A 7,754-nucleotide genomic window follows, 5' to 3' on the forward strand; every position below is an offset into this window, starting at 1 on the left:
CCAGGGATTGAACCTAGGCCCCCTGCATTGGGAGCACGGAGTCTTAGTCACTGGACCACCAGGAAAGTCCCAGCTTAGAACACTTGGCCCTGGGGCCCTCAGGTCTCTGCCCCGTGGGCAGGGGGATTTCCTGGCCATTATACCTAACCCAGTGCCTTGTTACTCTTTGCCCCTGACCCTCCTTTATTTTTCCTCAGAGCGGTATCCTCCTCTGTTTTCCCCACTAAAATACAAGTTTTATACAAGCAAGAACCTTGCCTTGCTTGTGGTTACACTCCCAGCTCCTAAATAGTGCCTAGCACATAACAGGTGCTCAGTTGATCATACTGATGTCAGCTGGACTTAGCCTGCAGCGGCTTGAAGTAGGGTTTTGGTTCCCAGCCAGAGATGGGGGTTGGGTAGCGGCAGTGAGAAGCTGTATCCTAGCTGCTTGACCAGTGGCCAGTGACAAGGCCTTGGCCCTTCAGCTGTGCAGAAAGGAATTTCCACACAGAGACAGAAGGCAGTGAAACAGGTAATGCGTTTTTTAGGAGGAAAAGAGTCTATGTGGATAGACAGGTGGGCAGGCTCAGCCAGTGTTGTGACCTCGTGGTAGTTTGAATCGCTTCCATGGGGCGTTTCTTCCAGGTTTCCTTTGGCCGATCATTTTGATTTGCCTGGTTCTGAGTCCATATTTGGTAAATCTCAGGAACTTCCCATGTGTGTGTGATCATCTCTTAGTCAAGATGGATTCCAATGAAGAGGCCTATGGGTAGTTGACATCACTCCCCTTTAGACCTCCAATGAGCTTTATAGTCAGGAAGTTCTCCTTGATTTTGAGAATGAGAAATATGTGGTCTCTTATCCTTTACCTGGGCAGGACCTAGCCTCCTGTCTCGCTCCTGCTGTTGTGGAGTTTCTGTCTACAGGGAACGAACCCCAGCTGCTCACCCTGGGGCCCATCTATCTGCTCCTCAATATGACTATATGAAAAGTTCATAAGTTTGTCTCTCCCCTCTGAAACACTGACTCATTCAATGAGGACCCTTGGCTTCTACTGAGCAGTCCCAAACAGGGTTACCACCACATGCATCTCACACCCAGCCTTCATCCATGCAGCATTTATTGAGCATCTATTATGAATTCAGTTGTTGCATTGACAACTATCAGACTGAGACTCTCTGGGCTCCGTGACCACTAGCACAGAGAAGGAAAGGGATCTTATCTATTTACTTTGTTTACCGAGACCTACCATGTAATAAGCACAGCAATACGAATTTAACACCCATCACACGCTGAATCCTCACAGTAACTCTGCGATGCTATTGTCCCATTTGATAAACTCTGTGCCATGAGCTGGGCTAGTTCACTACCAGGGAGAGAGAGACCCAGCCTCCTCAGAAGCTCTGTCCAGTAGAGCTGGAGCGCTTGTTTTGAGTTACGTTCTAGGAATCTATCGAATACGGGTCTTAACTTGCCCAAGTTCACACAGACAAGCAGCAGAGGGCAGGATGCAAACCCAGGCCCTGTCTTTGCCTGACACCAGGCCGACTCCTTCAGCCTCTACTCAGGGCTTGTCGAGGAATCTCGGTGTCTGTGACGTGGCCCCTCACCTGGCCGCGGGGCCTAGTCTGGCGCGATGTGATCTGTGCTCAGAGCCTTGTCCCGTTTACTTTTCACCACAGCACAGACATCGCAGCACATCACTATCTGCCCTCCTCGATCCTCCCCTCCAACATTTAACCCAGTATTTAGCTCTTTATTGTGGTACTGGAAACCTCAGGGCTACAAAGGACTTGAAAGATAATGCAACTCATTTTGATTTTACAGATTTGCAGTCTGAGTCCTAGAGAGGGAAAGAAATTGGCCAAGGTTGTTTTGCCAACAAGTAGCAACTGGAGGTAAAAACTAACAGTTCATATTAGAATGAACTCCTAGGTCTTTTCTTCTCTTAGCTCAGCTCCTTCAAGAAAGGATGGATCCCCTTGACTTTATAAATGCAATTGTGCCATCTCTGGGCTTTTTGTGATAGGGGCCAAGGTGAACCTCCATCTCCACCAGAACCAGCCACATGGTTGGCCTGGCCCTTCTTCCTGCCATTTCCTCTCCACCAGGTACCACCACTTCCAGGAAGCCAGCCTGAATTCACCCAAGGTCACCAAGTTTCTCCTTCCATTGAACCTCCAAAACCTTTCTCTTAGGTAGATTTTCCTCTCTTCTCCACTTCACAGGGGGTGTACCCTGAAGGCTTTGGTCCCTGGATCTTGGTCCTCTATAGCCTGCCCTTTCCCAGCCTCAGCCTCCCTCTCTTCTTTTTTGCTGGATTTAATTACACTTGAACATATGACTTCTCAGTCAGCCAGTCTGCTCTTGGGCCTCCTGAACTCTCTCTTCATTTGATCTCAGCCATTTCCTCTTATTTGTGCATCTTGGGAAATGGAGAATGAATCCTCACATTTGAATCTTCAGAAGCTTAAAAGCAGCCTATGTCACTTTCTGAAGTCTCAGCCTCCCACCAACACACTTGATGTTCTCCTGATTGGCCCAGGGGGTGGGATAAAACAGCTGGATTGAAAGCCTTGATTGAGTCTATTCCCCAACCCCCTCCCATTTCTCCCCCTGGCCTGGTTGCTTGAGGGTCTGCATAGGCCTCAGGTGGATGGGCAGGGAGGGGGGCCGACACTCCACCCCCACCATCGGATTTTTCCTTACCCTACAGCTTTTAGCATGTCCCCCGGCTGGACCTGCGCTGGGGCAGTCTGAAAAGCCACCAAGGGTGAAACTTTTTTTTTTAAGGTATAAATTAATTTTCATGCCAAACTGCTTGTATCTGCCTGCCTGGCTGCGGAAGAAAACGGAAACGTGCATGAAATGCCACGAGCCTGGCTTTGTGTGGAAGCTGAAGTCCCGGCGGCCCTGCCCTGGGGGCACGCCTGCTTGCGTCTCCAGCTGCCTGCTGCGATTTCCCCGAGTTCTATTAACTCTGGGCCCTGCTCGTCAGACACACTTCGAGTCTTGCCTCCTCCTCCTCCACCCCTGGCTAAGAAAATCTGCCCTGATTACGGGAAGCGTGTGTCCCCTGTTCTCCGATAAGCCTATCAGGAGCTGGGCTGAGGCTCAGGCGTCGGGCTTTGGAAGCTGCTGCCGGCCTCTCGGGGCTCGCCTGGCCGCCTGCCTGGGGGCAAGGGGGCAGCACAGGGTTGTCTCCACTCCGACCACTCACGTTGTGACCTTGAACCCCTCATTGTATCTCTGCTTCTCGGGTTCTCCTAGCTTAAAAAAATGGGGATAATAATACCCATTCCACCTTATCCCCTCCAAACTGGTATGAGATTCCAATTAGATGAGGATGTGCTAGAAGGAAATACCATCATAAAACTGACCAAGTTTAGACCACAGCATGGTGAGAAAACAAGTCTGGGCCTCTCATTCTACAGATGGAAGAAGCCCTGCCAAGGGCACGCAACAACCTGGCTTGAAATGACCAGCCTCCATGTTGTCTGAGCTGGAGAGAGGAGGGGGCACAGGATGGTAAGGAAACCATTCCTGGGGGAGTTTCGGGTATGACCAAGGGAGAGAGCAGACCCAAAGCCCAAAGCTCAGCCTTGCCATGACCCAGTCAATCAACACAGAGCCTTCATCTACAAAACGGATTCGTTGAAGTGGACATCATGATGTCTTGTTCACAGGCCTTTGGAGAGGATTCAATGGAGTAATCTGTGCAAAGCGCGTGGCACGTTCCCCAAACACGAGTTCCTTACCGTCTTCTATCTTACACGTGCTTTTGAAAAGGGGAGGCACAAGGGGAACGTTTTCTCTAAGAGCTGAATATTGCCAAAAGGACAACTGTGAGTCTTGGATTTCCTTTTCTTCGGGGGCTTTCCTTATACAGTGACTGTGAAATGGCCATTTTCCCCATCAGCATAATGAGGAAGGAGAAATATTGCTTCTCCCTCCTTCCCCATTGCTTCTGCTGTATGAGAGCTCCCTCGCAGGTACTCAGGCCAGCCAGCTTTTCATGACGCTGTGGCCAGATCCTCGCAGAGGGGAAAGTGATTTCTATGAGATTAGCTGAGTGGTGAGGCTAATAGTTATGATCCAATAAACTCACTGATTAGGGTCATTTGTGCTCCTTCCCTCCCTCCCTCCCCTCCTCCTGCTGAACCTCGGCAGGACTGTGGCAGGCTCTGCTCGGAAGGGCCTTCAAGAAGATGGCTAAGGCTGGGGCTTCCTGGCCAACTTGACCTGAGGATGCTCTAGCATGGAGCCGCTGGACAGGATAGCCTGCAAGGCAGGCGATTCGGGTCCTCACCCGTGCCCTGCACCTAGATCGCTCTCTTTTTCTGCACCTGATCTTCCTCTGAATGTCAAAGGTAGAGATAAAAGGGCTGAACTTCGCATCAGAAGTCCTCAAGTTCAAGAGAACTTGCCTTTCACTAGCCATGCCTCGCTGGGTCCATTATTCCATACACCCCTTCACTCTGTCCAAGGCTTTCTACTTGTGTTTGGTTCTCAGTTGGCTCATCTGCAAATGGGCATACTAAATGCCAACCTCAGGGGCTGGTTTTGGGGATTAAGAGAAACATACACATAAGCAGCTTCCACAGACCACAGAACAAAGCAAGGGTGGCAACGTCTCCTTTTCTTTAAGATTCCTTCTGGTTTCTATGGAAATATTTGCGATTGCTGGGCCTAAAAGATGGCTCCAAAGGTACTTGCTGAGGGATATAAAGTGGCTAAGAAGGACCTGGCTCTTTACCATGAGGCATATCACAGAATCAGGCCCTGAGCACCAGGGCTCATTCCCCGTTCCTATGCACAGCGGACTTCTCCACTTAGTCCCGTAGACAGGAGAAAGAGCCTTCCCAGGCCTGTTAGTGCCAGGCTGACATCTCAGCTCTGGCCCCACACAGTCCGAGCAGTAGCTGGTTTTCCACATCAAAGGGGTGGCTGGCCTGGCTTAGAATCAATCCTGAAAGCCATTGGTAGGCTTCTGCCTCCTAAAGAGACTGTAAGGCTAAATTGTATTCACACTGGCCTCTAGTGGCAAATTTCCAAAACAGCATGCTAAATGGAAAGTTGGCAGTGGAAGGAATCTTCTCAGAATGACCTAGATTTCGAAACTTAGGGTTAATAGGGGCCTCATTCTGATCTTCGTCTGATGAATGAGAAAACAAAGGTTCAGAGGTAAAATGATTTGTCCAAAAGCCTTACAACTCATTGTCATTAAACTGGCTCTCTGTGGTTTTAGGAATGCAGTTAGGGATCATGAATTACCTACTTGAACAAATAAGGATCCATTTTTTCAAAATCAGACCAAGCCAGCCTTAGAACGAGACCCTGTTTTCTCCCCCTATACATTTTGCTTCTTTTTTTCCCTCCCCTCTTTTATCTGTTAAAAAAATTAAAAATGTTGCTGGACAATCTCCTGTCCTGGTATCGACATGAAGAACAGTAATCTACTCTACAGGCAACAGGGCTCTGAGACCATCAAGGGCTTTGTAGGCAGTAAACTCTGCCACTTACACAAATGTGCTTCTCAGTGTTTCCTCCTCCACACGTTGCAAGAATGTAGTGCCAGAAGGGGCCACAGTGACAGCTCGGATTGGCTCGAGGATCTGGGGGTAGGAATCGTTTCCCGTGTGCAAGGAAAGCTATTTTGACATATTCTGGAGACGCAATCCAAAAATAAATCAAGCTGAGGACTTCCACAGGGCTTAGTGGAAAGGCTTTGCTGCCGTAAAGCTAAAGCTTGGGTTGGTAAAGCTATTTCTGCAAATGGATCTCAACCTTTTCCTGACAGAGAACAATTTTTAATTTGATTTATTCAGTAATAACCTCTCAAAGAATTGCATAAGGTGCTGAGGGGGCCCCCAGAGAGGAATAAGACAAGGGTTTTTGCTCTCCGAGTTTAGCCCGGTGGGAGGGAGCGATGTGCAACTTCAAGCCGCTGAAATGCTGGGGTGAAGAGGCAGAAGTGTGCGGTGGCTTCAAGGACCACCAGTGCGAAGGACAGCTGTTTCCCAAAGGCCCGTCCCTGTTCTAAATATTTGCTCCAGTTCATTTAATCTTCACAACAGCCTTAAGAGGTAAGGACCACTGCCCTCATTTTGAGGAAACCAAGGCACAGAGAGATTAAGGAACAAGTTCATCATACTTCTGCTAAGTGGTGACGCTGGGCTCTGAGGCCTGGAAGTCTGGTTTCAGAGCCCTTTACCCTCAATGTCATGACCGATGATGACATATCCCTGCCTTTGTGATGTCTACTAAATCATACCATCTTAGTCATTCTGGTGCCCTCACAGGATCTCAGGGTCACACGTGGTCTGATGTCCATGGTACACTAAATGGGAATGGAAGGTGGAAGGGTACTGGTTCTTAAAGCTCCACCTTAGCTGCCAAAGGCACGAGCTGGTAAAGCTCACCCTGTGCTTTGAATCCCTCCAATCTTCATCATCTTCTGAGAACATTACTGGTCTAGGAGGCAGAAGAAATGGTTAATGTCCTGACTGCCCATGCTCTTAAGAACCACCCCCTTGCCCCAATTTCATGTTGGGCAAACGTGAGAGTTAGACTCTCACTACTCAGTGTGGTCTCTGGACCAGCAATCACCACCACCTGGGAGCTGGTCAGAGACGCAGAAATCTCTGGCCAGATGCTGAATCTGGATCCGCTTTCTAAGGGCAGGCTCCCCAGTGATTCTTATGTGTGGCTAAGTGTGAAAAGCTTGGGCTAGACCCCATGGGGGCCATGCCCTTTTCAGTCTGGGTATACGATCTATTTCATTAATCTCCATCTAAGTTACAAACTCATCCTGCATTCTCCACATAACCTACGCTCATCTTGATCTATTTGAGCTGTGACTGAAATGAGCTGTGTCCCAGCACATCCCACTTCCATGAGAATTGTCCTAACTGTACTTTTCCAGAGAGGATGTGAACATTCATATGACAAAAGGGTCAACCAGGATTCCTTTTACACAAGCTCCCTTTCTCTGGCTACCTGGCAGAATCACTAGAAACTGTGACTCAGTTCAAGTTTTACTCTTTGAGGTCACATCCTTTCTGAAAACTGGCATGTGCTTGCATGTATGATCACCATGGCGTACGTGTAGTATACTCATCCAGAAGCAAGGAACCGTGCCCGTGCGGCTCTCTTCCCAACGTAATCACAACCTTGTTTACTTCTCAAAGTAGCCATAACACCTTTCCACCACTCCCATGACCTGGGTGAAAACAGGGATTTTCAGGATTATAATTTTGGAAGGTGAGTGGCTGAGTGTCTTATTCCTTGCTCCCAGAGGAGGATTCAATTATGTCCACCCAGTCCAAACTGAAAGAAATGTATTTCTACTTTCCTGCAATAGAACTCTGTACCCTAAAACCATCTCTGGGAGGTTAGAGTCAGTTACATAGTTCGTTATTGGGTTTTGCTTTCTTGTCATTGAGAGAAAAGAGAAAGATGTGCATGGGGAAAGCTTGGGGAACAGAACCTTGTTTGGCCATCCCATAAAGAAAATCACCATTTCCAAAATCGGAGAGGCATAAGGAGGAACATTATCTCCTGCAAGTTCACGTAATGGTTCAGGTATCTCAGCACATCCACTTGGTTAATCCACAGGGGCGTGCCCCTCACTCAGAAATGCTGGTCAACATCACTTAACTTCCTTCTCTGGTACCCCCTTTTAAAAGTCAAACCTACTCTTGGATGGCAGAAATCTACTAGAGATCTCCAAACCTAACATAATACGAAAACCTAAAGATCAGTCCTACAAT

Source organism: Capricornis sumatraensis, chromosome 22 (genome assembly GCF_032405125.1).
Source record: "Capricornis sumatraensis isolate serow.1 chromosome 22, serow.2, whole genome shotgun sequence".
NCBI classification, from domain to species: Eukaryota; Metazoa; Chordata; class Mammalia; order Artiodactyla; family Bovidae; genus Capricornis; species Capricornis sumatraensis.